The sequence below is a fragment of the Hemiscyllium ocellatum genome, chromosome 2 (genome assembly GCF_020745735.1).
Source record: "Hemiscyllium ocellatum isolate sHemOce1 chromosome 2, sHemOce1.pat.X.cur, whole genome shotgun sequence".
NCBI classification, from domain to species: Eukaryota; Metazoa; Chordata; class Chondrichthyes; order Orectolobiformes; family Hemiscylliidae; genus Hemiscyllium; species Hemiscyllium ocellatum.
The window spans coordinates 42,223,674-42,251,376 of NC_083402.1; the positions used below are offsets into that span (position 1 = coordinate 42,223,674).

Below are 27,703 nucleotides of genomic sequence, written 5' to 3' on the forward strand. Positions count from 1 at the left end.
TGTTCCCTCAACTACCCCTTCCCAAGAAGTAGGTCTCACTGAGGACAGAGAAGTCAGTTTGAATTGATAGCTCACATGATATGATTGCAGTGCTTTTTTTCTGAACAAATGCTCTTGAGCTTATTTGAAAGTGTTTTAAGATTCCAAGTTACAAAATTTAAAGCTTATTTTCTTTGATGACAAAAGTGGTGATCACAAAGATGTGGTTTCCCCATCTATGAAAAAGTGGGACAGTCTATTTTTAGAGCACTTTTTCCCTCCCTACTTTAGGGTAAGTAGAGTGTATGCTGAAGGGAATTGCTCAGTCACAGATGTTGCTGCCCAAAGGTGCCGCTGTCTTAAAATTGGTGTCTGTTGCCATGTACAGATTCTTGTTACAAGATTCACAGGTTCACAGTCCTGACCTTGTCACCAACTCATCATCACAACAGAACTTTAAATAGATGCTGTTTAATGTTAAGAGGTTTGTAGCACCATCACTCTGAACAACGTCTCTTTCCAATCCTCCCACTTCCTCCAAACCAAAGGAGTAGCCATGGGCACCCGCATGGGCCCCAGCTATACCTGCCTCTTCGTTGGAAATGTGGAACAGTCCATCTTCCGCAGCTACACTGGCGCACCACCACCCCCCCCACCCCCCCTCACCTTTTCCTCTACTACATCGATGACTGTATCGGCGCTACCTAGTGCTCCCACGAGGAGGTTGAACAGTTCATCCACTTTACTAACACCTTCCACCCCGTCCTCAAATTTACCTGCACCATCTCAGGCTCCTCCCTCCCCTTCCTAGACCTCTCCATTTCTATCTCGGGCGACCGACTCAACATGGACATTCACTATAAACCGACCGACTCCCACAGCTACCTAGATTACACCTCCTCCCACCCTGCCCCCTGTAAAAATGCCATTCCATATTCCCAATTCCTTCACCTCCACCGTATCTGCTCCCAGGAGGACCAATTCCAATACCGAACAATCCAGATGGCCTCCTTCTTCAAAGTCCACAATTTCCCCTCAGACGTGGTTGACGGTGCTCTCCACTGCACCTCCTCCACCCTTGAACCCCACCCCTCCAATCGCCACCAGGACAAAACCCCACTGGTCCTCACCTACCACTCCACCAACCTCCAGATACCTTGTATCATCCTTCGTCATTTCCGCCACCTCCAAACAGACCCCACCACCAGGGATATATTTCCCTCCCCTCCCCTATCAGCATTCCAGAAAGACCACTCCCTCCGTGATTCCCTCATCAGATCCACACACCCCCACCAACCCAACCTCCACTCCCGGCACCTTCCCCTGCAACCGCAAGAAATGCAAAACTTGTGCCCACACCTCCCCCCTCACTTCCCTCCAAGGCCCCAAGGGATCCTTCCACATCCGTCACAAATTCATCTGCACCTCCACACACATCATTTACTGCATCCGCTGCATCCAATGTGGCCTCCTCTACATTGGGGAGACAGGCTGCCTACTTGCGGAACATTTCAGAGAACACCTCTGGGACACCCGCACCAACCAACCCAACCGCCCTGTGGCTGAACACTTTAACTCCCTCTCCCACTCCGCCAAGGACATGCAGGGCACCTCACACCTTCAATGCATTATCTGGTTGACATGACACCAATTGTTAAAGTTCACTTGAGAATATAACTTGAAAAAAGTTCTGCGATTTACATATGAATGAACAGAAACCAACATGTTCATTCCAAAAGATGAGAGACTTAACAAACAATCCAGGTCTTCTTTAATATATAATTTCAGTTACATCACACTGTAAACATTTGCTATAAATTCTGTGTCTTACAATCTTATCCTCCACAACCACCTGATGAAGGAGCAGTGCTTGGAAAGCTAGTGTTTCCAATTAAACCTGTTGCATTATAACCTAGTGTTGTTGTGGCAGTGGCTGTTGTTTAGTTTCTGTTGTTGAGTTGCTGTGAACCTCTGGGTCAGAGAGTTGATTGCGTTCTGTGCAGGTGGTGTTGTGCCAGCATCAGTTCAGGAGTAGCTTTTGAAGTTGGATTTATGAGCCTACAGTTATGACAGAATATCTAGTTGTTCACTTCCAATGTATACAATTGAGGTGACAACTGTTCCATGCAGGTCCCAAGTTGTACCTTGAATTGATTTTTGATGAGATCATTATATATTTGTACCCTGACTGACTATTCAACATTCAATACTAGCAATGATTCAGAGGCTTCATTGAAATGCAATTTGGCTTTCTGCAGTTTCATTTGATTTTTTCAGTCACACCTTTTACTACTTCTGGCTTCAGTAGCTTTTTTGCTACTTTAAAAATAGTTTGAGTGCAGCATGACATTAGCCTTTATTCGGGGTTCCTTTCCATGCCCTCAGTCCTTCTGTTTCTCCACTCGAGAATTGCCTTGTATTTATCTGCAATAGATTTTTTTCATTTTTTAATGATTCCTTTGTCAATTTTCACTTCTGCCTTTGCCTTTTCGTTTGACTGGGAAAAGTGTGGAGATAATGGGTTGTGTTGAATTTGCTAATTGTTTATGAAGCAAATGACTCCTTCACTCATGAACTGAGGACTAATGTCTCTTAACACAATGTCATGAATGGCATAGCACTTAAATGTACTTTTACACATTTTATAAATTCAGCAGTAGTCATTCCTGATGAAGGCCTTATGCCCGAAATGTCAAATCTCTTGCTCCTCGGATGCTGCCTGACCTGCTGTACTTTTCCAGTGCCACACTTTTTGACTCTGATCTCCAGCATCTGCAGCCCTCACTTTCTCCTAGTAGTCATTGAACAGTTCACCTCACCGTCAGAATAGTACTGTAACAAGGTCATCAGTTGCAGTGACTGGAAAGAGCTCAACTCCCATCTTGATCCATGGTCTTTCTGGGATTCTTTACAAGCACTGCACTGATTGATGTGATTCTTGATTATATTGCTCATGATTTGCTGGTTGAACATACCCCTTCCCTTCCTCAGTTACTTGGTGGCTCGTAATGTTGTACTTTAGTATTGCTTCTCTCAGCTCCTCCGAGATAGTGACTGTACTTCCTTTGTACAATAGAACATCTTTGGCTATCAATTTATCTCTGTGTTTTCAATATCCTTTTGCACCAACAGTTGTGCCCTTGATGCTCTCAGATCATTTTGTCATTTCCTCTTGCAACAGTTGGAGATTTGCACCTTGTTGTACAGTTGGCTTGGTTTGATCATGGTGGTGGTCTGTTACATTCAGCATCTGTACTGGGCTGATGATTTCTAGACCATGTGAAGCTACTGCTTCATGTTGAATCTAGAAAGTTTCGCACTCAGTCTTGAGGAGATAATGATTTAGCAAGACCAGGTCTGTTCTGCTAGGAGTATGCACTGGCTTTGATTCACATCATCATCAATGGGGACAGATCGATTGATCTCTTGAGTGTAAGTTTGTCTTTTCTCAGTAGCGTGCATTTACTTTTAGATCCTTTATCTTTAATACAATCCTATCCCTACCACCTGGAGGACTCAACATTGAGTTATCCAATTTCACGTAACCTCCCTTCCCATCCCCCAACACCCCTCCCAGCCCTAGTCTAGATTAGAGTGGTGCTGGAAAAACACAGCAGGTCAGGCAGCATCTAAGGAGCTGGAAAATCAATGTTTCAGGCAAAAGCCCTTCATCAGGAATGGAGGTAGGGAGCCTCCAGAGTGGAGCTAAATTGGGGGGTGGGGAGCTAGGGAGAAGGTAGCAAAGAGTACAATAGGTGAATGGGGGTGGTGATGAAGGTGATAGGTCAGACGGGAGGGTGGAGCGGATAGGTGGGAAGGGAGATTGGCAAGTAGGACAGGTCATGGGGATAGTGCTGAGCTGGAAGTTTGGAACTGGGGTAAGGTGGGGGGAAGGAAAATGAAGAAACTGGTGAAGTCCACATCGATGTTCTGAGGCCTCTCCCTCCATTCCTCTGACCGACCCTTCCTCCCAGCTACCAACCGGATTCATTCCTGCCATCGACCCAGCAGGTTGTACCCTCTACCTGTGTTCACCTATCCCTACCTCACGACGCTGCACCCATCCCCCACCCAACCCCCCTCCCTTTATCTGCAGCTCCCCTTACCCCCAACCAGAGTCCTGAAGAAGGGTTACACCTGACATATTGACTTCTCCACTTCCTGATGCTGCCTGGCTTGCTGTGTTCTTTCAAGCTCTTGCTTGTCTACCTTGGATTCCAGCATCTGCCTTTTTTTGGTCTCGAACCGAGTTACCTCAGTATATAAATTCACAGGCTTTTGCAAGCTGAGCTAATGGGACTACACATTGATCAATGGACAATTTTTCATTTTGTTCCCTTGTATCAAATACATACCATTCATACATAACTTTCACTTGGGGCTCAGGAGTGCCTTCTAAGCTTTTAAAATTACTGCTGTGTGTTTTTCATCCACTCTGCAACAAGATTTAGGTTGGAATCTATTTTAAAGCAGTCTCTTAACAGCAGTGATAAAAAGTTTTGTAACTGTTACTTGTTCTAGTTCGCTTAACAAATCCACAGCAATTGCATAGTTCTGCCATTGTTTAAAGTAGAATTCTTAGTTATTCCTTACATCTCCAGTCATTCAAACAGGAACTGATAGGAGAAAAGCTGCAGCTATTTTCTCTTGAGCAGCGTTCCCACTGGAACCTTAGCTTTTATTTTTTTTCAGTGACAGATCATAGCTCTGCAGCGTTTTTTTTTAAATAATTTCAGCTCTGAACACTCACTATTTCTGACAGTGTATCTTGTGTGTACAGCATAGCTGTGTTTTCAGCATAAGGGTTTTATTGAAGTGAAGCTTATAATGTCTACACACAAGAGTGTGTGCCTCTTGGTAGAACTCACATGACCACAGACTAGAACACAATTGCAGTATTGCAATCCAAACAGACAAGACTTATGCCTGTTGCCACTTTCCTACCCTCTGCTACACTTTCTCTTGCTTTGGCTCCTCACATTCTTCCTTTCTCTCCAGCAGCTTGTCATGTTATTTCTGAATTGTTCATTTTCTCAGTATTACCGGGAGACTGACCATTCTGTATCCACGTCTGGCACTAGTTGGTTTGTGCAGAAGCTTTGAAGTCACAAAAAAATATCCTTCAATTCAGCATCTGCCTGGCCACTTGCTATTGATGGTTGCAGCTTAAAATATCTATGGAAAAGTACCGAACACTTGCAAAAGCAAACCAACAGCTCATGCAAATCAACCAACCAATAACATGTAAGCGGTAGGTGATCCCTTTAAATAGCGCTGGTGGAGCCTTTCCAGCTGTTCAGTGTATTCAGCTGTGTGAGAATAAAAAGGGCGTGGCTGGAGTGTTGAGCTTGGAAATGGCAGCGCTAACATGAAGTGAGGGTGCATATTGATCGATGTTATAATCTAACTGCATGTATAATTCTGCAGGATTTTCACTGGGTATGCACTACTGCCTTCACTGATATGGCAGTGATAGTAATTAGCAACAGACACGAGCGCAAACAATGGGTGCTCCCAAACTTAATTTTTACCGAGTTGAGTTCTAGCATTGCATTAACAGGCTGCAGTTATCTAAAATTCAAGACAACGTACATTCTCCACAGGGAGTGATCAAGTGCCATGAGACGAGCAATTTTCAAAGTATGCTGTCCAATGTGGTCTTTGGTTCTATAAATAATTACGTGCACCGTCATAAATTGATAGGAAGTCATGTACTCCTTTACTATTTAATAAAAGATCTCAGTAACAAGGTTACTTGCACAATTGAACTGCAGCCTTTCAAGAATGCAGCTCACCACCACCTTCTCAAGGACAACCAGTGACAGGCAATAAATGCTAACCCAGCCAGCAACACTCACCTTCTTTGAATAAATAACAAAAATAATTTGTTTATAGTTGCACAACCATGAATATGTAGAAACACGGAAATGTAGAAACAATACTCTAAATGAAAAATATAAATACCAAGTGGACTTGGTGGAATGAGAATCTTAAATATTGGCAGGATTTCAGCTTAATTGCACCAGACAACCAACAGAATGGACAGGGAGATTATGCTTTTCATAATAATGGCAAAGGACAGCTGCCTAGCTCCTTCCCCCTACAAGAGAAGAGCATTAAATTTCAGTGTGCATACTAATGGGAAAGGGAATGATCTCAAAACACGGCATTTGGCGTCTGGTCCCAAGGTTACATAACATCAGCCACATCAGCTAAAATGTAGGAGGTTGTTGTGTCAAATCATAGGACCAGATTCTGATTCAGTTGAAGGGAGATTCATTCATTTTTATTTAAAACATCATTAGCTTTAGTAAATCTTGCTTCAAAAAAAACCACTTCCTGTTTAAATGGGACTGTCTTCTTCATCATAAATCTCACTCCTAATGCTTTCCTGACTTGTTGACAGCGTTGTAATGCTTCACTACACATATGTCCCACAGAGGGTCACAATGCATAAATACATAAAGCTGCATTAAAAGTTGTAGTGCCTACTTGAAGGGAGCTCCCCAGTGTTAATAAAAAAAATTAATCGAGTGATTTCACTGCAGCCAATTACATTTGAAATTCTAATCTAGAGATTGATGAATAGAGGCAAAGATAAAGCATGACCCTTGTGTAAACATCAGATTATATCCCCTGTGACAAATCCAAATAATTTGCTGTAGATGTTATTACTAGAATTCCAATAGCATTGCTGCGAGAAATCTCTGTAGGCCATTTGCTGCTGATGACAGGTGGTACTGCGTTCAGTAGTGTTTTTTATGCTTGTAATGTTCTTTTTGTTCCGCAGTATAAGAAACCAATAATATTAGATGTTAAATACCTTTCTCAATAACCTATAATCAGGCATCATGCTTGATTTCTTTGTAAAATTAAGACCAAACAAGCTCCTTAGATTAAATTAATATTGCTTGTATGTAAACACGATTGTGCTATTGCGCTTTATTAATACACCTCACAAGTATCTGCCGTAGATTTCCTGAAGTAAAATTCTAGAAAAGATCTCTCTTCTATATATTACATATTCACATCAATCTCTTTCAGTCTCCAAAATTGCAGACCGACAAAGATTAAATTCAGTTTGACTGATTGATTATTTTATTTATAGTCACACGTATCTTGTTACAAAATAAAGTGACAAGTGTTGTACAGTGTCGCCGCTCTCCAGCTCCATCCTAAACAGAGAAAAGCCAAACCAAAACATAGAATATAACGCCAGAAAAATTAAGAAGTGTCCAACTTTACTGTCTTTCCTGTTAAGTGCTCCATCATGGGCTATGAGTCTGGTGGCCAGGCATGAGTCTCATTCTCTGCACCACTGCTGCTGGAACGGAAATCACCACTCTTCGGCGACAACTCGCCTCCACCAATGGATCTGCTGTCGTCCTGGTTACACACTTCTTGCTTGCATTAGCAATGCAGGAATGATCAGACCTAAACAAGGCAATTGTGGTCTATTTGGCCTAATCCAGGGGTGTTCTTCCCTACGTTAACTGGATATTAATGTTCCCCATATACATATAAGACCTAAATTGGGATTTCTGCTATCAACCTTGATTCTCCGTGAGGTAGAACTCCTTCCTCATAACAATTATGAATGTTTCAAGACCAGACACTTAGACTTCATTGTTCCAGTAACTATTTTGTCAACCATCAGTATCAATACAATGAACCGTAAGGTATGGTCTCATTAGCTGTAATATCACAAATATGGTTTTCTAATCCTGTATAGTCCCAATACTATTCTGCTGGCCTGCTAGTGATCATAGCAGCATAGATTGGGGTTGCATGTTGGGATAGACTGACATCATAATGCAGTTGACTCCTTGGAAAATGCTCAGCCACCCTGCATCTGGAAACCTCCAAAAAGTCAGTTTCCCATGAAGTCAGAGATCTTGGAGAATTCCATTCATTTTAATTTAATTGTTACACAAGTAAAAACAGCTCTAACTCCTCAATAACTAATAAACTAAGTACCTGACTTACCACTACATCCCACCAACCCATGACATCTCCAGACCTGGCAACACCCACCCTTAACTCTCAGACATGATACCCAACACCCACATTGTCCCAACACTCTGACTAACATCAGATTTGACATCCCCAGCAGACTACTCTTGGCACAAGTAATAGATCCCAGAACTCACACACAACAAATGATGCAAGCATGTGTGACATTGTCATTACCTCATTCACAATTTCTCATCACCAATTTTTTTGCAAAGTGATATAAAGTATGTTTATTATCTTTCTTCCTTTTGTCCTCTTTATTATTTATTCAAAAGATTCTATAGTATTGATCCAATATGAACTGTTTATGCAAACCATTTTGACTGCTCAGATTAATGGAAGTTACTTTTAAGTGTTTATGAATTTCATTCCAAATTATAGACTCTGGAACCAGAATTTTCCAAAATTGATACAAAGTGGACAGTGAAGTTGCGATTGTGGCTTTTCCCACATCTGACTTTCCCACACCAGCAGAAGGTGAATTTTCTGTGTGTTATAGATTCGGTTCTGTTTCAACTCACTTGTGAGAGTCCAATGATTCTCAAGCTCCTCTCCCATTGGGGTCACCGCAGAAGTTAATGAGTGAATCAAAGTACGCAAAGTCCTCTATTTATCTGTACAATGGAATCAGGTTAACACCAATCTTCTGAGGAAGAGTCATATTGGCCTCAAAACGTTAATTCTGTTGTTCTCTTTCCACAGAGATCTGCTGAGTTTCTCCTGAATTCTTTGTGTTGGTTTCAGATCTCCTGCGTGCACACTATTTTGCTTTTACTTTGAGTGCTTTCTTCCAGGTGTGTCCACCCTGCTCTTCTCTCTGACGGGATTTCTGCTTTAATCTTTTGGCTTGTTCCCCTTCATTGCTATCAATCTCCCCTTTAGTGTTTGATAAAGTGTTTGTCAAATGTGTTTTCACAGCCACATCCCCTTCTTCAGTGACTGACACCACCTCTGCTTGATTCTTTCAGTCTGAAGACTTTCTATCTCTGCAGTTTTCTCACACACACACTGTTCAGTTGCCCAGAAACAAATCAAAGGGTTGTTTTCAGGCTGATAACCACTGTCATTTACAGTGATCACAATTGCACAAACCAACCAGCATTCGGAGTTGAGTTCCAATAATTTGTTTTCAAAAATGCACCACTTCCTTCTCGGTCCCTGTTCCAATTTAGTCCACAATCAAAAATATAGTAAACTAAAAAGATCAGTCTTTACAACATCCAATCAAGAGATGTTTGTCTTGCAATGGATGCTGCCTGTCAGCCTTGGGTGCCTTCAGTAGGAGAGACAGAGCTGTCAAAATAATAAAACATTTTTGAATACAGGAATGCAATTGATTACCACAAAACTGATTGCATTCATATTAAATTTTAATTCACACAAAAAATTTTTCTAATGGTTTCACCCAATGAGTGGCTCTGAAATGCATCACCAAGACATATGGTGGAGGTAGATTCAAAAGGGCATTAGATGTTCATTTAAATCAAAAGAATGATCAAGACTATGGAGAGGAGGTAGGAAAATGGCACATAGTCATGATGTTCATTTAGAAATCTGGTGTAAATATGATGGGCTAAATATGGCCTCCTTCTGCATTGTAACACATCTGTGATTCTGTGATTATGGCTCTAATTCCACTCATATAGCAACACTAAATATGTTGCCAGAAACTTAGGCCATAGTCATTACCACAGCAGTAATGGGGAAATTATAACTTGGGTTATCACCCCAAATTAATTGCCTACCTTCAATATATTCACTCAGCTAGCTGGAAACCAGTGAAATTTTCTGCGTCCAAACCAAGCAAATGGAAACATCTAATTTTAGTAATTTGCCAACAGCTAAAATACTAAAAGCTGTAACAGCTTCACAATATACTTATGGGTGTAAGTTTCTTTATATGACATCGACTATATCAGTCATAACATAACTTCTTTCATAAGTGATTTGACCTTGCAGCAATGGCACCACAGAATATAGTTGATGACTTACTGTAACACCATCCATCTTGTTCAGTGATATTCAGTAAGCAAACAAGCATCAGGCATTTATAAAAATCGACAAGCTTTTCCCCATAACACAACCTTGGAACCCAGTTATCTGCCCTATGTATGCACATCCATAACATCATAGGACCATAAGATATAGGAGCAGAATTAGGCCATTCAACCCATCGAGTCTGCTCCACCATTTGATTTTGTTTTATATATTTCTCAGCCCCATTTTCCTGCACTTTCCCTCTAACCCTTGGTTCCCTTATCAATCAAGAACCTATCCATCTCAGTCTTAATGGCTAAACAAGGAAGTCAAGGATAAAACAAAGTCAAAAAATAAGGTATACCATATTGCAAAGGTCAGTGGAAAGCTGGAAGACTGGGAGACTTTGAAATATAAACAAAGAATACTAAAAGATTAATAAAAAGAGTTAAGATAAATTACTAAAGAAACTAGCACAAAATATCAAAAAGGATAGCAAAAGCTTCTATAGGTAAATAAAAGGGAAGAGAGTCACTAATGTGAATGTTGGCCCTTTGGAAGATGAAACCAGAAAGCTAATAATGGGGAACATTGGGATGACAGAGATGTTGAATCAATACATTGCATCAGTTTCCAAGATAGAGGAGAATAGTACCATTCCTGTTGGAACGGGCAAGTTAGAGGCAATGAATAACGTAGAACCTAAAACAAACAACACCGATAGGGAAAATGTACTAAAAATTATTAGAATTGAGGACAGACAAATCCCTAGGGTATTAACGAAAGTGGCAGTGGAGATAATAGATCCATTGGTTACAATATTCCAAAATTCCCTGGACATGCTGGGAAGTGGCTAATATCATGCCCTTATTCAAAAAGGGAGGGAGGCAAAATGTGAGAAATTACAGACCAGATAGATCAATATCTGTTGTTGGGAAAATGTTAGAATCAATTATCTAGGATATATTTGGAAAATCAAAATGTTATTCTTCAGAGTCAGCATGGTTTTATGAAGGGGAAATCATGTTCGACTAATTTGCTAGAGTACTTTGAAGGTATAACAAGAAAGGTATTTAAATGGGGATGCTGTAGATGTAATTTATCTGGACTTCCAGAAGGTGTTTGATAAAGTGCTGCACAAAAGGTTAATTCACAAGGTTGGATCATATGGAATTGGGGTAATTTATTAGCCTGGATACATGACTGGCTGATGGACAAAAGAAAGAGAGTCGGGATAAATTTTTTTTTCTGGTTGGCAAGATGTAACTAGTGGGGTGCCACAGGGTTCGGTCCTTGGACCCCAGCTATTCATAATCTACATTACGACTTGAATGCAAGGATAGAAGGCTCCATAGCCAAATTTGCAGACAACACAAAAATAGGGGGATGGTAAATTTCAATAAGGAAATAAGAACCTTACGAATGGATATAGAGAGGTTAGGAGAGTGGGCCAAAATGTGGCAGATGGAGTTTAACATGGATAAGTATGAGATCATGCATTTGAGTCAAAAAAATGAGTCGGCAGCCTATTATCTTAATGGGGAGAGACGTTGGTGTGCTCCAGTGCAGAGCGATCTAGCTGTACTCGTTCATGAGTCACAGAAAACTAGCATGCCAGTACAACAGATAATAAAGAAAGCGAATGGACTGTTGGCTTTAATAGCTAAAGGAATAGAATATGAAGGTAAGGATGTATTGTTGCAACTATGCAAGGCATTGGTGAGACCACAACCAGAGTATTCTGCACCGTTTTGGTCCCCTTATTTGAGGAAAGAAGTAATGGAATTGGAGGCAGTTCAGAGGAGGTTCACTAGATTGATCCCAGAGATCAATCTTTGTCATACGAAGAGAGATTAAACAGTTTCAGCCTACACTCTCTGGAATTTAGAAGAATAAGGGAAGATCAAATTGAGGTATTCAAAATGATAAAAGGTGTGGAGGGAGCAGATGTTTCCTGTTGTTGGACATTCTAGGATGAGAGGTCATAGTCTTAGGATAAGGAGTATCAAATTTAAAACAGAGTTGAAGAGAGACTACTTCTCCCAAAGGGTTGTGACTTCACTGTCCCAAAGTGCAGTGGATGCTGGGACAGTGGGTAAATTTAAAGAGGAGTTGGACAGATTTTTAATTGGTAATGCATTGTAGGGATATGGAGAGAAGGCAGGAAAATGGGGGTAAGGAGCATGACAGACATGATTGAATGGCAGAGCAGACTTGATGGGCCAATATCATAATTCTGCTCCTATATCCTATGAATTTATGAACTTAAATGCACTCAATACTTTGGCCTCCACAGCCTTCTGAGGCAATGGGTTTCAATGAGTCACCAGCCTCTGGATGAAGAAATTCCTCCTCATCTCAGTTCTAAAGGGTCATCCCTTAACTCTGAGGCAGTGCCCTCAGGTCCTAATCTCTCCTAGTACTCCCACTCTACATTCACGCTATCCACCTCTATCATGGGAGGTTGGTAGGGAACCGTTTGTCACCTACAAGAGATTATATCTAATTTCTACCATCCTTTTTAAAACAAAGATCAGATTTAACCAGATGTAGAAATTATGGACAAAGCAGTTTTACATCAATGAGGAATTGTTTGTACTTTCTGTAAGAAAATGGACATATTCTAACATAACCAAGTGAGGAAGGTGAATCAGCTTCTCTCTTTACGAGTAGCCATGACTAATAATCAAAGTTCTTTTCTAGCATGAGGCTACGCTGCTTTGTAATAAAAATGTAAGTACCCAATATCTACCATATCAGTAAGGAGCCAATTACAAAGCTTTCTTGAGTGAAAGAAAGAGTATTTTATGGGCTAACCCAAGTAAAACATTAAAGTAACATTATTAAAACATGATGTCAAACACACACAAGCACAGACACAAAGTTAAATAGGGACAGTGATCACTAAAAGGAAGATGGAAGGAATATACAGTCTAAAGGCTTGATGGTGTCCTTGAAGGTAAAGTAGGGATCACATTTAGCTCATTGTGTCTTAGATCAACAGCAGCTGTAAACATTGCAGATCTCTGTAGTATTTAAATGGACTCATGATGCAACAAATATGCAGGATCCCCACAGTCGCTCAACTTTCATAGAAAGCCATACATGTGATAAGGGGCAGTGGTGCTATGCTCTGTTTAGATTTAAGGGTCAGAATGCCATGTCCTGTGTAAATGCAAGAGGTTTCTTCCATTGGGAACAAAGAGAGCCATATGTCAGTCTCCTCAACATGAGGTTCACATGCAGGTCAGGTCTGAGGGTTTGAAAGAGGGCATGGCTTTATTTTTGATGCTTTGCTCCAAACAACTGGAGGATGAGGGTATGTAACAGGCAATGAGTATCCATGAGAGCCACAACATTGCACAGAATAGTAAAATAAGGACGGCCATCAGAAGGAACATCACCTTCTCACAGCACAGCATTTCTTTGTGAACTGTTTTCAATGGAACTGAGTTGGATGGAGTCAAATGTAATGCCTTGATGCTGCAATGTCAAACAGTAAAGGTAGTAACTGCACAGATTCACTGCTGTGTCAGTTGGGAGTATGGATTTCTTTCTCTCTCTCCCTAATAGACCATGTGCTTGCTGGGCAGGCTGGGCATGCTGAGAGCACCCTGGTCAGATTCAAGCTCACCCTTCTTGGATTGAACTTCCATAAATTTGTGGATTAGAAACAGGTTGGTGGTGGAAGGACCGGACAACTTTGGAATGTTGAGGAGCCTTCTCGGGGTTGTCTGTATGTGGTTCCTCCTTAGCCTGTGGCACAACCCTGTCTGTCTGTTTGTAAGGAATAGGCACCTGGAATAGGGTCAATGGTCCTTGTGCCCCTCTTGCATTGCTGTTAGTAATGAACACCAATGGCTACAGGGATTGGGTGCAGGTCTGTGCCTCAGATCCTCAGACCCTGAGGAAGCTGGACATGTTTACCCCTAGCAACTGAGAGGAAGTGAAGACTGCAGATGCTGGAGATCAGAATCGAAAAGTGTGGTGCTGGAATAGCACAGCAGGTCAGGCAGCAGCCGAGGAGCAGGAGAGTTGACATCTCGGGCATAAGCCCTATAATCCAAAATGGAGGAAGGGAAAAATTTCTGGCTGTAACAAGCCATCTGCCAGTTTGTAATCTTGATACCTTTTTTGAGATACTTTTGGTGTTGAAGATAATTTCCTCAAAATCCAGGGGCAACAATTACTGTTTTATACACTGTTGCAATTGTTTTGCAAGTTTGAAAAAAAAATCAAATCAACAGCACTTTTAAAAGGGAGAAAGACAGCCAAAGGCAGCAAGCACATGGTCTATTAGGGAGAGAGAGAAAGAAATCCACACTCCCAACTGACACAGCAGTGAATCTGTGCAGTTACTACCTTTACTGTTTGACATTGGTCTAGGAAAACTGAACAAACAGTGAAATTCACAACTGATCTTGGAGGAACTTGTCTGGGAGAAGTCACAGCACAGAAACAGATATGTAAATAGTTTTAAGTATAGCCTTGCTGTAAATCTACAATAGTGAGTACAGTGGTTTTTTTTTCTTGATTATACGTTTTTATTGGGATCTGTCTCTTGATTAAATTTTAAGAATAGAAACCAAAAGTATTAAGTTAGCCTGGAGCAGTGTTTTGTAGAGCAATAAGACAGTGCTATTTTCTGGGTCTGTAGAGGATTGACCGGTGTTAAGGTACTCTCTAGTCAGAGGCACAGACAGACATTTCTGCGGCCAGCAGTGAAAAATCACAATGGTGTTGCCTCCCTGGTGTCAGGATCAAAGCTGTCTCAGAGAGAGTGCAGAATGTTCTCAAGGGGGAGAGGGACCAGGGAGATAGTGAGGAAAAAGATCAATCTGAGACTGGTACAGTTGAGAACAGAAGCAAGTCAAAGAGATGAAGGGATTTCCTGTTGAAGAGGTTTTGCCCAAAACATCGATTTTCCTGCTCCTTGGATGCTGCTTGACCGGCTGTGCTATCCCAGCACCACACTCTTGGTTCTAATCTCCAGCAAAATGGAAGCAACAAAATGGCCTTTAGTAGACTGATATGCTCTTCTTGTCAGATATGGGAGTTTTGAGATAGTTAATGGGTTACTGAGGATTATATCTGCAGTAAGTGTCATTGGTTGCGAATATTGTCAGATCAAATGGATCGTTGAAGTGACAGTTAGAGGCAATGAGGAATTTACAAGAGCTAAGGGGCGTGATGGATGGCAGTTATAGGAAGAGAGAAAAGCCACAGATACAGTCAGGTAGATGGGTTAACTCCAAGAGAGGTAGGAGAGGAAGACAGGTAATAAAGGAGTCTTCTGTGGCTATCCCCATTTCAAACAAGCATTGTGTTTAGAAAATATAGGGGGTGATAGACTTTCAGGGGAATGTAGCTGTAACAGCCAAGTTTCTGGTATCAAGACGGACTCTAATGTAATGGGGGTACATCGAGTTCCAAGCAATCGACCGTGTTAAGGGACTTGCTAGTCAGAGGCACAGACATTTCTGCGGCCAGCAGTGAAAAATCACAATGGTGTTGCCTCCCTGGTGTCAGGATCAAAGCTGTCTCAGAGAGAGTGCAGAATGTTCTCAAGGGGGAGAGGGACCAGCAAGAGGTCATTGTACACATTGGTACCAACGACATAGGAGGGGAAAAGGATGAGATTCTGAAAGGAGAATATTGAAAATTAGGCAAGAATTTAAAAAGCAGGTCCTCGAGAGTAGTAATATCTGGATTATTCCTGGTGCTGCAAGCTAGCGAGGGTAGGACTAGGAGGATAGAGCAGATGAATGTGTGGCTGAGGAGCTGGTGTATGGGAGAAGGATTCACATTTTTAGATCATTGGACTCTCTGCTGAGGTAGCAGTGACCTGTACAAGAAGGACGGATTGCACCTAAATTGGAAGGGGACTAATATACTGGCAGGGAGATTTGCTAGAGCTGCTCAGGAGTATTTAAACTAGTAAGGTGGAATGGGGTGGGACCCAGGGAGATAGTGAGGAAAAAGATCAATCTGAGACTGGTACAGTTGAGAACAGAAGCAAGTCAAAGGGATGAAGGGATTTCCTGTTGAAGAGGTTTTGCCCAAAACATCGATTTTCCTGCTCCTCGGATGCTGCCTGACCGGCTGTGCTATCCCAGCACCACACTCTTGGTTCTAATCTCCAGCATCTGCAGAACTCACTTTCGCTTAATTGCATTTATTTCAATGCAAGAGCCTAACAGGGAAGGCAGATGAACTCAGGAATAAGGGACATCATAGCAATTACAGAAATGTGGCTCAGAGATGGACAGTACTGGCAGCTTAATGTTCCAGGATACAAATGCTGCAGGAAGGACAAGAAAGGGAGACAAGAGAGGAGGGGGAGCAGCGTTTTTGGTAAGGGATAGCATTACAGCTGTACTTAGGGAGGATGTTCCTGGGAATACATCCAGGTAAGTTATTTGAGTGAACTGAGAAATAAGAAAGGGATGATCACCTTATTGAGATTGTATTATAGACTCCTTAATAGTAAGAGGGAAATTGAAAAACAAATTTGGAAGGTGATTTCAGTTATCTGTAAGAATAATAAGGTGGTTATGGTCGGGGATTTTAACTTTCCGACATAGACTGGTACTGCCATTGTGTTAAGGATTTAGATGGAGAGGAATTTGTTAAGAGTGTACAAGAAAAGTATGTGGATGTACCTGCTAGGCAAGGTACAAAACTTGACTTACTCTTGGGAAATAGGGCAGGGCAAGTGACTGAGGTGTCAGTGGGGAAGCATTTTGGGGCAAGCCACCACAATTATATTAGTATTAAAATAGTGATGGAAAAGAATAGACCAGAACTAAAAGTTGAAGTTCTAAATTGGAGGAAGGCTAATTTTGAAGGTATTAGGCAAGAACTTTCAACAGTTGATTGGCTACAAATGTTTGCAGGTAAAGGGACGCCTGGAAAATGGGAAGTCTTCAGAAATGAGATAATGAGATTCCTTAGACAGAATATTCCTGTTAGGGTGAAAGGACAGGCTCATAGGTGTTGGGAATGCTGGATGACAAGAGAAATTGAGGGTTTGGTTAAGAAAAAGAAGAAAGTATATGTCAGGTATAGACAGGAGAGAACAAACGAATCCCTAGAAGAGTATCAAGGCAGTAGGAGTATACTTTAGAGGGAAATCAGGAGGGGAGAAAGGGGACATGAGATAGCTTTGGCAAATAGGGCTAAGGAGAGTCCAAAGGGTTTTTGCAAATACATTAAGGACAAAAAGGTAGCTAGGGAGAGAAGAGGGCCCTTCGAAGATCAGCAAGGCAATCTTTGTGTGGAGCCGCAGGCAATGGGGGAGATACCAAACAAGTATTTTGTATTAGGGTTTACTGTGGAGAAGGACAGGGAAGATATAGAATGTGGGGAAATAGATGGTGACATCTTGAAAAATGTCCATTTTGCAGAGGAGGAAGTACTGGATGTCTTGAAACGCATAAAAGTGAATAAATCCCCAGGACTTGATCAGGTGTACCCTAGAACTCTGTGGGGAAGGTAGGCAAGTGATTACTGGGCCCCTTGCTGAGATATTTATATCATTGATAGTCACAGATGAGGTGCCAGAAGATTGGGAGGTTGGCTTACATGGTGCGACTGTTTAAGAAAGTGGTAAGGAAAAGCTAGGGAACTATAGACCAGTGAGCCTGATGTCGGTGGTGGGCACGTTGTTGGAGGGAATCCTGAGGGTTGGGATTTACATGTATTTGGAAAGGCAAGGACTGATTAGGGATAGTCAACATGGCTTTGTGCGTGGGAAATCAAGTCTCACAAACTTGTTTGAGTTTGTCAAAGTAACAAAGAGGATTGATGAGGGCAGATCTATATGGACTTCTGTAAGGCTTTCCTGATGAAGGGCTTATGCCCAAAACGCTCATTCTCCTGCTCCACGGATGCTGCCTGACCTGCTGTTCTTTTCCACACTACACTCTCGACTTCAGTAAGGCATTTGACAAGGTTCCCCATGGGAGACTGGTTAGCAAGGTTAGACCTCATGGAATACTGGGAGAAGTAGACATTTTGATACAGAACTGGCTCAAAGGTAGAAGACAGAGGGTGTTGGTGGAGGGTTGCTTTTCAGACTGAAGGCCTGTGACCAGTGGAGTGCCACAAGGATTGGTGCTGGGTCCAATACTTTTCATCATTTATATAAATGATTTGGATGGGAGCATAGGAATATAGTTAGTAAGTTTGCAGATGTCATCAAAATTGGAGGTATAGTGGACAGTGAAGAAGGTTACCTCAGATTACAATGGGATCTTGATCAGATGGGCCAATGAGCTGAGGAGTGGCAGATGAAGTTTAATTTATGTAAATGCAGGGTGCTGCATTTTGGGAAAGCAAATCTTAGCAAGACTTATACATTTAATGGTAAGGTCCTGGGGAGTGTCACTGAACAAGAGGCCTTAGGCTGCAGGTTCATAGCTCCTTGAAAGTGGAGTCACAGATAGATACAATAGTGAAGAAGGCATTTGGTATGCTTTCCTTTATTGGTCAGAGCATTGAGTATAGGAGTTGGGAGGTCATGTTGAGACTGTACAGAACATTGGCTGTACAGGCCACTGTTGGAATATTGCATGCAATTCTGATCTCCTTCCTATGGGAAGGATGTTGTAAAACTTGAAAGGGTTGAGAAAAGATTTACAAGGATGTTGCCAAGGTTGGAGGATTTGAGCTATAGGGAGAGGCTGAATAGGGTGGGCTGTTTTCTCTGGAGTGTCAAAGGTTAAGGGATGATCTTAGAGAGGTTTATAAATTGATGAGGGGCATGGATAGGATAAATAGACAAAGTCTTTTCCCTGGGGTGGGAGAGTCCAGAACTAAAGGCCATAGGTTCAGGGTGAGAGGGGAAAGATATAGAAGCGATCTAAGGGGCAACATCTTCACACAGAGGGTGGTGTGTGAATGGAATGTGCTGCCAGAGAAAGTAGTGAAGGCTGGTACAATTGCAACATTTAAAAGACATCTGGATGGGTATATGAATAGGAAGGGTTTAAGAGGGATATGGGCCAAGTGCTGGCAATGGGACTAGATTAGGTCGAGATATCTGGTCAGCATGGACAAGTTGGACCAAAGGGTCTATTTCCGTGCTGAACATCTCTATGACTCTATAACTGTCAACATGACCATGGAGGCTGCCAAATGTATGCATACAGTGTGGTACAGATAGTCTTGGTGGCTTCCTATAACTTTTGATCAAGTTTGCCAAGTGACTCCAACATCCTGGCTTGCTGCTCCTCTGTCTGTTTGTGCGCTTTGACAAAGTTATTCATGGTTGATGCAATGGGTCACCTCCTACCCAGGGTCACCGTGTGTCTGGTCTCCAGCAGTCCTCAATTGTCAGTGATCCAGGAGATTTCTTTGTCAAACAGCTGCTAGTGACCTGCTCACCAGAAGGGTCTGCCAAGTCTAATCCAGCTAAAGTATTCCTCAAGATGTCAGATTAGCTGATGGAGGGTACATGAGACAGCCTTGCTCGTGCTTTCTCTGGGGAAACTGTGACTTCTTCCTCCGAGGTAAAGGAGGAGTTATTGACTTCAGGGACTACTATCGTCAGAGCAGAGCCAGTGCAGATGCCATATGGGTCCACAGAAGCAAGAAGAGGGAAGGAGTGGCAAACAGAGTTGGATATTTGGACATGGTAAAAGTACATTCACAGTGATCTTAATGGAACAACAGTATAGAGAATGGTATTTACTTACTTGCTGGGGGCACAGATGACTCAATATCACCACATGTGCGGTCCCTATCCTCTCCCACAAGGTAAAAGATCCCTTCTTCAGGTGAGGTGAAGAGCACTGCCCATCTTGGTGCTCCACGCCCTTATTTTGTCCATTTTCTCCTGCAAGGAGACAAAGGGAGAGACTGAGTTCAATGGAAGTGACGGGTACAGCCATTAGTGCTAGCACAGGTGGAGGAAAAGCAGAGAGGTGCCCAAGTGGGTGGGTAGGAAGCATCAAAGGGCAGCAATGGTTAATATCTGGGGTACTGAGGTGGATGAGAGCCTTTGGGGGAAGATTCTAGAGAAAAGTATGAGGAAATTAATGAGACTAAGTGCAGAGTAGCTTAGAATAATATGCCCTCTGAGTTTTTTCACCATTTTTCAAGTAAATTGAGTTCTGTTTGGGACCAAACCAACAAGGGAAGCTGAAATGTAGAAACCACGGAAGGAAACACCTAATTTATTGTTACATGACTGCACAGCCTCCTGGAGCACAAATAGCATGTGCCACTAGTTCATTACAGCAGGTCCAATATGTGTAGCCTCAGTTCTACAGATGTTAATATAATTCTCTTATTACAGATAATTTATGCTAAATCAATTTAAATGAGGTGAGGCATTTTTCTTATATCATGATTAGAAGTACGCCTCAGGGCAACGTTAGACAGAAACTAATTAATAAAATTACCCACATGCGAGACAATGCATTTCCTTTATCCGATCTGTTCTATAAAGCAACAGCATTAAAAGCATTGGATTGACCCAGGCTGCCAGAATCTTGCTTTTTGCAAAAAGCAAGATCTGAAGTGATTAATACAACTTTGCTAGTCTGTCTTCACAAAAAGATAAGCGGGAATTAAACTGCACCATTGATATTGCATCGGACTGGGCTCATACTCTTTTTCCTTATACTACTGAATATAAGATTCTGGCAGTCTGGGTCAATCCAATGCTTTTAGTGCAGTGGCTTTATAGAACAGATCAGATAAAGGGTAATTTTATTAATTCGTTTCTGCCTAACATTGCCCCGAGGTGTACTTCTAATTCATGGTATAAGAAAAAGGACTCATCTCATTTGAGTTGATGCAGCTTAAATGATCTGTAATAAGAGAATTATGTTAACATCTGTAGAGCTGAAGGTACACATATTGGTCCTGCTGTAATGAACTGGTGGCACATGCTATTTGTGCTCCAGGAGGCTGTGCAGTCATGTGACAATAAACTAGGCGTTTCCTTCTGTGGTTCCTATATTTCAACATCACTTTCGGCTGCAAAATCAAACAGAATTCAGTTTGTTTGAAAACTGAAGAAAATCGGAGGGCATGTTGATTAGATTAGATTACTTACAGTGTGGAAACAGGCCCTTCGGCCCAACGAGTCCACACCAACCCTTCGAAGAGCAACCCACCCAGACCCATTCCCCTACATTTAGCCCTTCACCTAACACTACAGGCAATTTAGCATGGCCAATTCACCCAGCCTGCACATTTTTGGATTGTGGGAGGAAACCCACACAGACATGGGAAGAATATGCAAACTCCACACAGACAGTTGCCTGAGACGGGAATTGAACCCTGGTCTCTGGTACTGTGAGGCAGTAGTGCTAACCACTGAGCCACCGTATTCTGGGCAACTGTTATCAGCTGCCTCATGGCAACGTTGGAAAAGGCCAGGATACTTTTGAGGTCATGAATTAAACAGCCTTCCCCTGCATCCTCCCTATTTCCCATTGCATTTGGAACAAAAAGAAAATGTGGGAATTGTATCCATATTGCCCAACATTGTGTTTCTGCAGTGCTGTAGGCCTTTAGTGGCTAGTCACTATGGGAACACATGGTAGACCCGTGAAGTCATGCACAGAGTCATAGGTAACAAGGACTGAAGAGGAAGTTACCAACTTCAAAAAACAATTGGCCATTTTTACAACATGGAGGCTGTTACAGCCTATACTAAATACTGTCACAGCAAAACCATTCTAATTTGATTTGTGATCAGGAAGAAAAAGTGCTACGCCAGACCCCAAAATTAATTCTTGAGGTTCCTCTTCTTGCAGCCAAGACATCGCCCTATCACCAGACCACTAAGCTAAGTGCTGGGGTCCTTTGTTTTGTGTCTACAGCAGTAGGCACCAGCCAGCTGAAATTCAGTTCCTCCTGACTGGTCAGCTCATACTGTTCTCACTGAGTACAGGTGGAAGGGTGATGGAATAACTGCAGATGTGAGCCAGCTGTTAAAATGTCTTAGGCCTCATGCTGCAAGAAGAAATAGAAAGTGCTGGAGATCTTCTAGAGAGGACACAAATGTTATGGGATATAGAGTCTAGAGAGGGAGGAATTGAAGGAAATTGGTATTAGTGAGAAAATGATGCTGGGGAAATTAATGGTTTTGAAGGCTGACAAATCACCTGATAATCTACATTGGAGAATACAAAAGGAGGAGGCACGAGAAATGCGGTGGTGGTCTCCTTCTGAAAAATTATAAACCTTTGAAATTCTGAAATAGTTCCTACAGATTGGAAAGTGCAAATGTAACCCCACTATGAAAAAGGAAGAGAAAAGACAGAACATTACAGACCAGCGAGCCTAACATCAATAGTGAGGAAATTGCTCATCTATTGTAAAAGGTACGATAGCAAAACCTTTTTGAATGAAGAATCTTTTCCTTACTTCTGTCCTAAATGGCCTACACATCACCTGACACTGTGATATCTGGTTCTAAATGAGAATGAATAAAGCCAGTGTGGGTAAATGAAAGGCAAATCACATTTAATAAATCTACTGGAGTTTTTTGAGTTTGAAAATAAAACATTAGATAAGGAAAAACCAGTAGATGTTGTATATTTGGAAGTTGCATAGGCTTTTGATATGGGCCCACATAAGAGATTTGTGAGCAAAATTAAAGCACATCAGATTGGGAGGACTGTATTGGCATAGAATGAGAATCAGTTAACAGAGACAGAGGATGGGAATAAACGTGTCTTTTTTTCTGGGTGGCAGGCAATGGCTAATTAGTTATCACAATCATCAGTGTTTGGTCCCCAACTATTCATGATAAAATAAGGACCTGGATGAGGGAACCAAATGCAATATGTCCATAAATCTAGGCAGGATTGTAAATTGTGAGGAAGATGCAAGGAGGTGTGAAGGTGATCTTAAAAAGTTGGGTAAGTGAGCAAAAACATGGTAGATGTAATACAATGGGAAATTATACACTTCAGTGTGAACCCAGAAAGGCAGAGTGTAATTTAAAAGTGATATGTTGGGAAATGTGGAGATACAAAGGGATCCGGATGTCTTTGTACACCAGTTATTGAAAGTAGACAGGCAGGTGCAGCAAACAACTAGGAAGGCAAATGGTTTTTTCTGACCTTGATTGAATTCAAAAGTAGTAACGTCTTGCTGTAGTTTAACAGGTCCTTTTGTTTAAAATTCATTCATTCACAGGATGTGAGTATCGCTGACTCAGCCAGCATTTATTGCTCAGAGGCAGTTAAGAATTAAATACGTTGTTGTGGGTCTGGAGTCACATGTAGGTCAGACCAGGTAAGCATGACAGATTCCCTTCCCTAAAGGATATTAGTGAACCAAATGGGCTTTTCCTGACAATCAACAATATGTCATGATCATCATTCGACTTGTAATTTCAGATTTTTTGTTCTTGCATTCCTGGGTCTCCAGGAGTAATAGTTCAGCAATAATACCAGTGGACTATTGCCTCTTCTGTGAGACCACAGCTCAAGCGTTGAGTGCAGTTTTGCTCTCCCCGACTGCAATTCTTGCCATAAGGGAGGGCAGTGGAGGTTCAATGGGTCTAAACTGGGGATAATAGGCCTGTCCTATGTGACCAGATTGAGTTGATGGGCCTTTTATTCACTAGAATTTAGAAGAATGAGAGGGAACTGATTGAAAATTTTAATTTCTATCAGGGTTAGATGGACTAGGTTCAGGAAGGGTGATTTCCCTGATTGGGGAGTCCAGAACCAGATATCACAGTCTCAGGATATGTGGTAGGTCATTTAGGACAGAGAAATGGAAAAGATACTTCACTCAAAAGGTGTCTACCACAGAGGGTTATGGAGGCCAAGTCACTGGCATCAAGGGATATTGGAAGAAAGCAGACTTTGGCATTGAGATAAAGAATCAGAAAGGCAGATGGGCGCAAGGGATAAATGGCCTAATCTTGCTCCTAGTTTCTATGTTTCCATGTTAATAAAAGGTTATCTCATGCCTCAATGGCAGTATACCTTATTGAAATACTCAAAGATATAATATATGTAATATATGGGACTCGGTGTCTTTAATTTTCAGTTCTGCTAATTGCTTCTACTGTTTATTTATTTGCTAAAGGAACTTTAAATCTTTCTCCGAAATGGATGCTTATCAGTCAGAAAACAGCACCATAAATGGAAGGTGTAGTGATTGTAATGAGGGCCAGGTGACTGAGATCCTTGACTGGGTTCGTTAACCTTGGTCATTCAGGAAGTCCTGGCTGACAGCTATAAACAGGAGATTCAGATAGTCTTCTCATTCTCGGGACAGGCCCTGAGCTGATTGGTCAGAGCCCATGTACATGCCCTGAATAAATAAAGGGTGACGTGGTAATGGGATACCCCTCTATGCCGTTATTTCAGTGGCGATGAGAGAAAACAGTATGCTCTGAAAGAAAATTTGCTGGTGCCATTTGTCTTTGAGTTGGGGTAAACATTTCTGGCATCATGCCTTTATTTGGGAATCGTGACTCGTTCAAACCCGCCATGGAAGACTGGGCGCAGTATGTGGAAAGATTGCCTTTTTTCAGGCAAATTACATTGCTTTTCATCTGCCCCAACGAGTAATCCTTCTGACTGCTTGTGGACCTGCAGCATTTTTGGTTATTAGGAACCTAACTTTCCCTGAAGTACCAGATACTAAAACCTTTCAAGAGTTGACAGATTTAGTTAAGGAATATCAGGACCTCGAGCCTCCTCTAATTCTGAGATGCAATTAATTTTATTCAGCTGTTCAAGAATCAGGAGAATCCATTTTGGGATTTTTGAAGAGGTTAAGATGACTGGCAGAGGCATGTGATTTTGTGTTAACACTGAATGAGGTGCTGAGAGACAGTTTGGTATGTAGGATTAATGATGTAATCATGCAAAAACACCTACTACCTTGGAATTCAAGTTGCACTGCAACTGGCTTTGACATCAGAAGATGCAGCAAGTGGAGCATGTGAGCTCCAGGGCATCCCAATGGAAGTGAACACCCTCACCTGTCCAATGGAGCTTGAGGAACACCATTTAACTGAAGGAAATCGCACAACCTTACACAGGACCAAAATATACCTCAGAACAGCCAGCAGGCCTGTCAGAAACCATGGGTTTTCACCCTACGTCTAGCACTGAAGAAACCTCAGAGTCCGAGATGGATGCAACCTCAATGAGAGTGAGGTAACAGAGAGAAGATGGTGGCTCTTACACTCACAGAGTGAAGAAGGATACTGATCTTCTTCATACACAGCTGGGCATTCCTTCAGATGACTGATATTGCACTGACCCAGGTAGCAACCTCAGATAAGGCTGGCTTGGTCCAGTATTGTGATTTCCTCTGTTATCCCTGTTGAAGCAGGACATCCTTTCTCTGCACCACTCTGTCTAGCAGGGCTTCCCGGTCTCTGTCACAATGTGGGCATCGTATTCCCCTCTCTGCCATGAATGGGACCAATGTCATGGACCATGTAGGACATCTCAGAACTGACATTACATGAGCAGGTGCATTACGGCCTTTAAAAGATAGCACCAGTTCCAGGCATCCTGAGAGTATCCCAAGATATCCAGACAGCAGCAAGTATTTCTAGATATGGCAAGTGGGAGAACTGGGCAAGCATTAGAGAAGAGGGGTGCCAATAACGGCATGGTAGGTCATTAATGCTGTAAGTTTAGAATGATCAGGGGAAACATTCCATGGAACTCTACAAGAATGACACTTTTCTCAAGTATGTTCAGGTTCAGCTCCTTAGTATTATTATTGACTTCAAGTATTCAAAATCAGTTGGGCTGAAACCTGGAAATCCATTAGCTTTTTAGACAGCAGTCCTTATCTGGGATATTGTCCATATTGTCTAGTAAATCAGTACCCATGAACCTCCCTGCTATTCTACAACACTTTCATTTAGATAATACTCTCTAGATCTAGTCAGCATGCACTTTTTGACCCTCGAGTTGATTAACACCAGAATTTGTTCAAAACAGGACGTAATGATTTGGTTTGTTTGTCCTTAGTTTTCAGTCCAACTATTCACTTCCTCAGCAGTTAAGAAAGCCTTCTGTTTCTGAATATTATCTGATTCACTTTAAATCAAAGATTTACATCAGTGCCATTCTCAGTATTTATTTCGTAGCTTTATCATCATTTGTGTTAAAATATTCCAGCTAGATTTTGCTTCTTACTGTTTACTTTTTTTTTCTGGAACCGGTTTAGAACTGGCAAGGTCAAAATGAATGAGGAAGAACATGTGGCTAAAAGAAACAAGCAAAGGCCAAAAAAAGACACGTGATGGAATTTGTTGTATCGGAGGAACCTATGGCTCACCCATAAATTTATATCAAGCAGACAATGCAGAGGTAATCCTCGAGTTCCAAGAGGTGGGATGCAGGTTGAAATTGTGTTGCTTCAACATAGAAATGTTAAGTGGTCCTATACTGTGGATATTGTTGCTGAGGACTGCACATAGATGAGGAAACACAGCCAAGAACACAACTTCAGAAATCTTGAAGGAGGCTGTTCAAGTCTGGGACGACAACCTACTGCTGGAGATATTCTGATTCATTTGGATAGGCAGGAGTAAAACAATGAGAAACAGGCCTGCCGGGAGCAGAGGCATGCAGAAGGATGGCAGTATTAACATCTTAAAGAACACCCAGATATTAAGGAGGACAAAAGAGGATATCTCACATCGTTAAAATAATACCTGCCCTGTCATTTTAAGTGCTCATATAGATGCTCCTTAAATGTTGCAAGAGTTCATGTCTTCACTGTCTCCTAGGCAGCAAGCTTTTTATGTCTACCTTCCTCTGGGTGAAAAACTTCTTTCTCAGATCTCTACCACCTCACTCTATGCTTTGAACTTAGAAATGGTTCCATGGGGAAGAGATTCTCACAATCTACTCTGTCTATGCCTCCCAAAAGTTTGGTCAACCCTAATCAGATTCCCGTGAGACTCCTCTGCTGCAAAGAAAATAAACCCAGCCTATCCAGTCTCTCCTTATAACTGAGATTTTTCATCCCAGGCAATATCCTGATGAATCTCTATCTTTCTGATAGTGCAGTTACAAGAATTACACTCGGTATTGTATAAGTGGTCTAACCAATGTTTTATAAAGTGGTAACAGGATTTCCCTGCTCTTCTATTCTACATACCAGCTAATGAAGACAAGCGACCTGACTGCCTCTGTCATCCCGTTCCCGTATCAGTTGAAGCAAACACAGACACACAGTGTAGCTTTACCTTCTCCATCTTTATTCCAGGCCCTGGAGAGAGAGAGAGAGAGAGAGAGAGAGAGAGAGAGAGAACAATCACCCATGTGCTCAGTCTTCTCTCGAATAGCAGATTCTTAAGGAATTATATAGTCACTGACAGGGAGCAGCATCCAAATGGGTGACCATCACAATCAGCGAGCATCATCTGGCATTATCCAAATTGATGTTCTTAACCTTCGGTAGATGATTCCAGTGGGGTTCTGTCTTGGTGGCGGTTGGAGGAGCGGGGCTCAAGGGCGGAGGAGCGGGAAGTGGAGGAGATGCGGTGGAGGGCATCGATGATCACATCTGGGGGGAATCTGCGGTCCTTGAAGAAGGAGGCCATCTGGGCTGTGCGGTGTTGGAATTGGTCCTCCTGGGAGCAGATGCGGCGGAGACGAAGGAATTGGGAATATGGGATGGCGTTTTTACAGGGGGCAGGGTGGGAGGAGGTGTAGTCCAGGTAGCTGTGGGAGTCAGTCGGTTTATAATAGATGTCTGTGTTGAGTCGGTCGCCCGA

At 42.1% G+C, this 27,703-nt stretch overlaps 1 long non-coding RNA gene across 1 annotated transcript in view; it reads right to left on the reverse strand.

Annotated features, from left to right (window-relative positions):
• Positions 1-7,130: 7,130 nt before the first annotated feature.
• LOC132827230 (uncharacterized) overlaps positions 7,131-27,703 on the reverse strand; it is a 28,982-nt gene continuing 8,409 nt past the window's right edge. The window contains exons 2-4 of the long non-coding RNA XR_009645982.1: positions 27,085-27,195; positions 19,668-19,807; positions 7,131-9,285 (exon numbers count right to left, since the gene is read on the reverse strand). This is a non-coding gene — a long non-coding RNA (uncharacterized LOC132827230). The remainder of the gene's footprint in view (positions 9,286-19,667; positions 19,808-27,084; positions 27,196-27,703) is intronic.